This window comes from Palaemon carinicauda, chromosome 10, assembly GCF_036898095.1.
Source record: "Palaemon carinicauda isolate YSFRI2023 chromosome 10, ASM3689809v2, whole genome shotgun sequence".
NCBI lineage: Eukaryota > Metazoa > Arthropoda > Malacostraca > Decapoda > Palaemonidae > Palaemon > Palaemon carinicauda.
The window spans coordinates 127,019,887-127,029,886 of NC_090734.1; positions in this window are offsets into that span (position 1 = coordinate 127,019,887).

Sequence of the window (10,000 nt, forward strand, 5' to 3'; positions counted from 1 at the left end):
TCCTTCTCCTAAAAGAGCTGCTTCCCATAGCTAAAGAGTGTCTTCAACCATTACCAAGAGGAAAGTAGCCACTGAACAATTACAGTGCAGTAACCTCTTGAGTGAAGAAGAATTATTTGGTAATCTGTGTTGTCAGATGTATGAGGACAGAGGAGAATATGTAAAGGATAGGCCAGACTATTCAGTGTGTGTGTGTAGGCAAAGGAAAATGAACCGTAACCAGAGAGAATGATCCAATGTATTATTGTCTGGCCAGCCAAAAGACCCCATAACTCTCTAGCGGTAGTATCTCAACGGGTGGCTGGTGCCTTGGCCAACCTACTACCAACCAAAGGGAAATTATTTAAGGCTAACCTATATAGAGCTCTCTTGAAGATATCTCTACATTGTTGCATTTACCTTCATTTTCTCAGTAGAAGAAAGCAATTTAAAATACCCTTCGGCTTATAGCATCTTGCTTTTCCAACTAGGGTTGTAGCTTAGATAATAATAATTATAATAATAATAATAATAATAATAATAATAATAATAATAATAATAATAATAATAGGGAGAGAGAGAGAGAGAGAGAGAGAGAGAGAGAGAGAGAGAGAGAGAGATTAGTATATTTTCGCATTTCATAAGCAATGATAATTACATTGGCATTAATGTTGTAACGTAGGATAGAGATAATGAGTCACTCAACTAATTAAGAACATTACAGAAGAGAATGATTTTGATAATTAATTTAAAATATTTGAGGCCTTCAAAATACATTAATGTCATTGTTTGCGATCTAATTTTGTTATATCTAAAACAAATTGAATATCGCAGCAATTTTGTTAAAAAAAATCAATTAAATTCATTTAATTTTTCTTGACGGAAATACACAGAAAAATCTATGTTTTCTACTGCATTTAAAAATTCTTCACATTCAATGTGGTTACATTCCTTTAGTTGAAAAAAAAATCAATGTTTTGTTTCTTAGTATTTTGAAAATAAATTTTCTTAATAAGAATCCTTCATACACTTGAGATGGGGTCTGAGACATAAGGTTCCACTCTCTTATCTTATTCTTATCTCAAATAAGCTTCCCAGGTAGGCGTTCCAATCATATCTAATCGCCAAGCAGTCACACAATCTTGATGTGATTTGATGTGGTCCATCACACGTAATGTAATTATTTGGGAGGTTAGCCCACCTACGTGGGGGACCTGGCTGAGTCGCAAATACAAGCAGCCTTAATGGTTCCTTTGTTATATTAGATAAGCTAATAGATTAGATATACTCCTTACCAGGTACGAGACTCATAAGAAAATGAATGAGTTAATAAATGAACGAATGATAAAAACTTTAAAAACATAGGAACAAATTGTTGATTTTTATCATGTTGTTTGAGCCTAAATCGCCTAAATGTATGACGTCACAAAAATAAGAACAGCTCTTCTAAGAGGACACTCCAAAATCAAACCCTTGTTCTCTAATCTTGGATAGTACCATAGCCTCTCTACCATGGTCTTCCACTGTCTTGGGTTAGAGTTCTCTTGCTTGAGGGTACACTCGGGCACATTATTCTGTCTTATTTCTCTTCCTCTTGTTTTGTTAAACTTTTTATAGGAGATATCTATTTTAATGTTACTGGTATTAAGATATTAAATTTTTCCTTGTTTCCTTTCCTCACTGGGCTATTTTCCCTGTTGGAGCCCTTGGGCTTATAGCATTCTGCTTTTCCACTTAGGATTGTAGCTTAGCAATTGATAATAATAATAATAATAATAATAATAATAATAATAATAATAATAATAATAATAAATGCAGCCGTTTCTATTCTACTGCAGGACAAAGGCTGTAGACATGCCCTTGTTCATGTCAGTTTCCATCACCACGCTGGCCACTGCGGATTGGTGATGGTAGGAGACTTTAGTGTGATCGCTCACAGCAAACCAACCTAGCATGAGTGTCCCTGATTAGTACAGCTTTGTTGATCATGGCAATACGCAAGCCCTTTCACCACGATAAGGTATCCTTCCTTAGGCAACAGTTACGCAAATCGAAGGTCGCCGAGGATTATTATTATTATTATTATTATTATTAATTGCTAAGCTACAACCCTAGTAGAAAAAGCAGGATGCTATAAGTTCAGGGGCCCCAACAGGGATAATAGCCCAGTGAGGAAAGGAAACAAGGAAAAATAAAATACTTTAAGAACAATAACAACATCAAAATAAATATTTCCTATAGAAGCTATAAATACCTTAACTAAACAAGAGGAAGGGAAATTCGATAGAATAGTGTGTTCATATATAAATAACAAGCATTTCTTAATCACACGTACAGTTTTCTTTTTTCATGAGGAATTTTTCCTTATGAAGAGCCTGTAACAACTTACCTGAGCCCAGGACCGGTTGGCCACCTGAACAGAGCAAACGCACCTAGATCCGGATGTATCTCTTTGTATAATTGGAAGGATATAAATTAAATACAAACAGGTGCGGGTGACTACTCAAACTCAGCTCCACCATACAGCGCACTGCAAGCATCACCGAGGGGTCTTTGAGGCACCCACATTTTGGTCCTGTACTTTACCTCTGTCCTTAGTTCCTTTCTTCTGTCTTTTAATATTTATAACTTCTTATTGCAACAAGTTTTCCCCCATTTGTACCTCGTCAACGAATGGATGAATGGACATGGAGAGGAGGGATATGGATATGGATAGGATGGGACTGGGGGAAGACGATGCACGGAAAAGAAATAGATGGAGAAAGTTAATTCGAGCGGTCGACCCTCTAATATAGTGGTACTAATAAGATCGAAAGGTAAAGAAATTAAATGTGTTTCAGTCACCAGCTCCGAATAAATATCCATGAATCCAATCCAATCTCAGTCCAATTTTGTTGATGGAAATAAAGTCCAATCGCTCTTAGCTGGGAAAAACGGGGTTTCACCTGGGCGTGCAAAGAGGAGATTAGGAAAGCCCACATGATTGGTGCGTGCTGCCGATGCAGTCTACTGTGTTATTACACCTCGGGGGTCGTGTTCAGGACCCGTAGGGGGAAGGGGCTTCGTTGGGAACCCTCAGGATCCCAGTAGGACCTCTCGGTCCTAAACGAATGCAACAGATTCCCTAAACGGAGGACGTGGAAGGAGGGTATATCCACTTCAGACTTCAGGCATTCTCTCTCTCTCTCTCTCTCTCTCTCTCTCTCTCTCTCTCTCTCTCTCTCTCTCTCTCTCTCTCTCTCTCTCTCATCAATCAGGCCCATCCATGTCTATGGGACAAGGTATATATCCTTATGAAAGTTATTGAAACATATTTGTTGATTTGACTACTAGTGCAATCGAATCCTCAATGGATCCCTCATACAAAAAAAAAAAAAAAAAAAAAATTAGTAAACTCAAATGCACTTCCATGATTCACCAATGTCCCCAAAGTAATGTATTGGAGGTATACCATTAAGGGTAAATCGTGTTATTCTTTAATTCATGATAATTCATTTAAAATACATTTTCCTTTCACTGCACATATTTTTACTTTTATATACATAAAATACAGTTTTTTTATTTGTTTATATTAAATTGTTATATTGTTATTGATATGTTGGTCTGTCTCTTCTATTACCCAGCTTTGGAATTTTCTTTTTGTCAATGTTTCCCTGGCTAATATCCTACTTTCTTTTTAGAAATGTACCTATTGCGGTTATGTCTCACACATTTTACTTTCTTTTCCTTCAAGTCTAGGCTAGAAAAATATATTACGTTACCGTTCAATAGTTCTTTAAAAATTTTCATATCAAATTTCATAGTCGTGTACCCAAATCACGTCTCTCACGCAGTTTTTAAAACCAATATAAATCAGCATCCCTAAATTACTTTTGATTGATAATTGTTGGGACACAAGTAGGACACAGGGGTCCAGAGAGGGATGTCCCAATTGTCCACGAATTTCTATCTCTGCGGTTCCTCTTGAAATGTAACCCGGCTGTGATGAAGGTTACACTAATTCACATTTACGATTTGCATTTCCTTTTTTAAAGTATACACACACACATACACACATACACACACACACACATATATATATATATATATACACACACATATATATATATATATATATATCATCACCCATTACTAGTCCACGGCAGAACAAAAGCCTCTGACATGTCTGCGCAAACTTCCTCAGTTTGTCGATCCATCGTCTTTTCTTACACACGCACACACACACACATATACAGTATATATATACATATATATATATATATATATATGTGTGTGTGTGTGTGTGTGTGTACAGTATATATTTCTTTCCTGTCATGCTCAGCGGCATTACCACACATGTGACTACTCGGCCTCTCTCCGTCCCTCGGTCAGGGGGAGAGGGAGTGGTCATACCCTGGTGAAGGGGCTATCCTGAGGGGTATACTCAGAAGCCACAATCTCGCACAAATTGCCAAAACTGCCTAGTTATAGTTAGGAAAGGGAGAAGGGGTGGGAAGGGTTGAATCTGTGTGCGTGTGCCTTTGAGTGTGTGAATATCTTTCTGAATATCTAAACGTCATTCTTGACGCCACGGGTACAGTAGTATATAATTAGTGCATTAGCAATATTTAATAGTTGGATAATGGATGATCCTCTCTACAGAAAAATAAATACAGCATCAATGTTAGCTGCTTTTATATGGAATACTCAACAGCAGCACGTTGAGGACTGCTAAACGCACTAAGCCATTCACTTCTCTTGCTCTCTGCATTTCATCTTATCTTCTAAGTTCATCTCTGGCTTTTATACCTAACACTGAGCAATCCATTCTTTAATCCACATTAGGCTTACCCATACTACTGGAGATGCCCTGACTCAGAATTCTTTCCTGAACCCGTGAGGCCAGGGTTTGGCCAGATTCACCCGTCAGATTGTCAAATCTCGATCCCAAGTTAATCCTCCGACAGCGTACTGGTACTTAGTCTGTTTTACTCAGACCTTTGTTTATAGCCGATAACTATTTTCTTGTGCTATTTTATTAGCGATGGTCCCTTCCTGTGATGCTTTATTAAAAAAAATAATGTTAAACTTGTTGCTCAACTTATTGGTGAATCAGTTACAAACTCCTGGTGATAATGAACTAAAGTAAAGTCGTTGACCTTTATAGCCCTCTATGGATGACATTGAACACAGCTTGTGATAATCTCACAACTGTTGTTATTGATTTTTGCGTGAAGGCAGTCAGCGGATTTTTTTCGTACAGCCGAGAGCAGCACAGGAAGGAGCCATCGCTAATGAAGGCACAATAAGGGTTACCGTCTCTAAACAAAGGTCTGAATAGAACTGACTACAAATTCCAATACAGTGACAGAGATTAACTTGAAGGATCAAGAACTGACAGTTAGAAGGGTAAAAACCTGGCTTCCCTTAATCCGGGTCAGGGCATCTCCAGTTATTTTTCCTCCGCCTACCCCGTCCACCTTCCTCGCCAGAAGTTATTCTTCTCCTTTTCGTCTTTACAACTTCAACCTTTTCTCTGTTATTTGTCTTCAGCATTCCCACCTTCCTACATTCCAACGTTGGTTTCCAGGGACACTCCAGTTCTCTTTCAAACCTACAGTACACATAATGCTACCCTCATTTTCACATGTTAAAAGCTTTGGCTATGCTCTCCTCCAATTGCCATACATAATAATTACTCCCAAATACTTATCAACCACGTAATTCTTCCGCCTTCTATGTTCGTATACATTGCCCCTATTTCTTGATTCTCAACCTTTAAAAACTTATTATTGTTTACATCTGCTCTTAACTTTCTCCACTTGTTAACACTTTCAAACTTCTGACTTAGTGTTTACAGTTTCTATACTATCTACAATAACAAGTGTATAATTGCTAAACATCAACAACTCCAAACTCTATTCATAAAACCTTTTCTTAGCTCATTGACTTCGCTTCTACATTTGCTGGCCTTCTCTGTCTCCTGCATCTCACCATCGAATAAAAGTATTAACCAGACATGGAGGCACAACACGTCCTTATTTTAGACCGACTTTTACACCCAACCAGTACCTCTCCTGATAACATATTCTAACAATAGAAAATGTTGTTCTCAACAAACCATCCTTTTTACTATGTAACATCCGTATACATTCATTCATAATTCTTCAAGTTCATACATGCCATATACTGTACTGTTTTTGCACCATTCTCTAAAATTACTACGGGCTGCAGTATTGCAAGATCCCGTGTCTGGCTACAGGAGCCAGACATTCTAAGAGCAAGCAAGCAAGCTCTAAAACTCTGCAATAAAGAAATAGATCCAAGCACCCTCTTCCTTGTATAAAACTAAACATCTCTTCCCATATCAGAGCCTCTGTTACCTGTATTACTTTCTCAGTTTAAACCCTATTGTACAACTCCACTGGTATACAAAGTAGCATGAAGAATCTTTAATGACTAAAGTCTCCTCTATCACCTCACTTTTATACAAATCTAAAAGTTTCCCATAATCCTTTTCTGGATTATTCTCTCTTCTAGAGGTATCTTACACACCCAGGTCAGTTACAGCATAACACTTTCACGACTGTATCGTAAGTCCCTCGTTTGTATTCCAATTAAATTCTTGGGTTTTTTCCATTCTTTCATAGTCTCAAACTAATAGGCTAATAATCCCTTCTACATCCGTGACATTCTGATCTGTTTGTCTTCTCTCTTCCATATTCAACAAATATTGAAAATATTCTCAACACGGAGACTAGCCTATCTTCATTCAATGTTTCTACACTTGTACCTTCCATCCTGCTCTCAATATCTATAGTAATTTTTTTAGGTTTTTCATTATTAAAATTTAACATAAATGATACTACTAATAATGATATTTATCACTATTACCATTATCATCATTATCTCCTTGATAAGTACAAACACTGCATTCAACCTCTTTAAGAAACAGCCTATGTAAGAATTACGATGAAATTTTGTATCAAGCTTTTCTATTCTTCATCTAATTTCTCGTCGAATTTCACATGGAAATTGATGACTATCTAATACTTCTTTAAATACGTAAACATATTAAATTCAGTTGAAATATCTCAACAAATCCTCAGTAATTTCAAATTGTGCAATGGAAAAAAAAAAAAAAACTGTAATTGTATTCGGAAATTCTCCGTAAAAATATGCTGTTCTCAGCCGTATTTCAGTAAAATACAAGGGGTCTGTAATTTTACCCTACTTTCTTAAAATCTTGTACGGACATGTAACCGTAATATCACTCCTTTACGTCAATATATCCGTTTTTAAAACGGTAAATATTTGGCAACATTTATGTCATTTTACCGTTTTTAATGCAAATTTTTAATTGTACGGCAACTACATCATTGAAGGCCAAAAATCAATTAAAAACATTAACATTTCATGATATTTCAAGTACAAAAGATAATAAGCGCATTGCTTAAGAAAAATAAGAGGGTAAAAGTTATGTCAGGGGAAACAAAGCTGAAAGAATTGACAAAGCTGAATGAAAATGACAAAGCTAAAAGAAAATGACAAAGCTGATGGAGAATGACAAAATGAAAGATAATGACAAAGCTGAAAGAATTGACAACGCTGAAAGAATTGACAAAGCTGATAGAAAATGACAAAGATTAAATAAAGATGACAAAGCTGAAAGAAAATGACAAATCTGAAAAAATTGACAAAGCTGGAAGAAAATAAAAAAGCTGAAAGAAAATGGCCAAGATGAAAGAAAATGACAAAGCTGAAAGAAAAGGATAAAGCTGAAAGAAAATGACAAAGCTGAAAGAAAATAACAAAACTGAAAAAATGACAGGAAAGAAAAGGACAAAGCTGGAAAAAAATGATAAAGCTGAAAGAAAATGACAAAACTGAAAGAATTGACAAAGCTGAAAGAAAATGACAAAGATGAAAAAAAATTGACAAAGCTGAAAGAAAATGACAAAGCTAAAAAAAAGTGACATAGTTTGGCAGTTAAAGGAAATGACCGTATAATCTTAAGAGGAATAACGACTTTCAATGAGTAAATGAGGAAAGAAGTGGTTTGTAGAGTTACTCTTATTATCATTATTATTATTATTATTATTATTATTATTATCATTATTTGCTAAACAACAACCCTAGTTGGAAAAGCAGGATGCTATAAGCCCAATGTCTCCAACAGGGAAAAATAGCCCAGCGAGGAAAGGAAATAAGGGAAATAAACTACAAGAGAAGTAACGAACAATTAAAATATCGTATCAGAAGAGCAGTAACAAAATTGAAATACATCTTTCATAAATAAACTATAAAAAGAGACATGTCAGCCTGTTCAACATAAAAAACATTCGCTGCAAGTTTGAACTTTTGAAGTCCCACCGATTCAACTACCCGATTAGGGCGATCAATCCACAACTTGGTCATAGCTGGAATAAGGCTTCTAGAATACTGGGGCATCCATTGAATGAAGTCATCGGATCAACTAGTATTAAAAGGGTGAACATGACTCATGATTTTTTTCCCTCTTCCCATCTTCAATAAAAATGGTCTAGCCAGACCAAGACCAATTTTGGTGGCAATCAAATTCAACACAACATTTCACCGCGCTCGAAAGATTTTGACTGAATCTCATTTCATTAATAGTTACGTTCGCAAAAGGCCATTGCTTTCGGAAGACTGATCTCGTTCAAAGCAGGGGTCGTAATTGATAGGAATGTTAAATGAATTACGAGATTTGTGCAATAGTTCCGATTGCCACTTTAGTGAGATTGTTCTTGCGCAAAGATGAAATCATTCTTGTTGTTCACAACCCATGAAGTATCTCTTATAATCATGAACTTCTGGACAGTATATCGTCTCATGTTGTTTTGTCTCTTTAGTTACAGAATAATGTTTAATGGCGAAATAAAAGCAAGGTTAAATAACCTGTATAGGGATATGAAAATCTAAATATAATGATATATCTAACTAGACTCTGTTCATTATTCGTGTGCGCGGACAGCCAGATGTTTTCGATGACGTCACTGGCCAGTGCACATGGAAGAAGGACTGCATATGGTGAATGCAGTATCCCTTCCATGGTTCCCCTTCCCCCCCCCTCTCTCTCTCTCTCTCTCTCTCTCTCTCTCTATGTATAGTTATGGTTATCGTAAACATAAACTATTGCCTTAAATCTTTCATCTTGAAATGTAACACAGACAAATAATGACTATATATATATATATATATATATACATATATATAAAAATATACATACACACACACACACACACACACATATATATATATATATATATATATATATATATATATATATATATATATATATATACATTAGATGGCGACAAAATATGCTCAGAAGTAAGATAATGACGATAAAAATAAAAAATCTAACCTTAACTTATAAGTTTCTTAAGTCTTTTATTTTCATGCAAGTTTTCGAAAATGAAATTAAATATTCAAAATCTGTACATTTTGGCAATGGGATCTTCCCTTAACCATTCATATCTCTCATAAACTGTAATTACTGTACGTGTTGAAAGTTACAAAAGCCACTGGGTAAATTCATATGAAAATCTGCAATGATTTATTTCCTAAAAAACAAATAGATTAAACAAAAAACAAAAAATCTGGACTTTAATTTTTTCCTTTTATTTTTCCAGAATATCTTTTGTTGTAATTACAAACTTGTCTTGAATAGCTGTGTCTGTCTTGGTTACTCCCATATTGAAATCAACATTGTTATTCAAAATGTTTATATATATATATATATATATGTATATATGTATATATATATATATATATACATATGCTTATATACATGAATATATATATATATATATATATATATAAATGCTTATATACATGAATATATATATATATATATATATATATGTAAAATACTTCAACAGGTATTCTCATATTTGGCATTTTATATTCTAAAAGTCTTGGAGTTATACGAAAATTATTTTCCTCTTTAAGCTGCAATAGTTCTTCCAATATCCGTCGCTTTATTACCACACTTATCGACTTTCTTTCATTAATATGC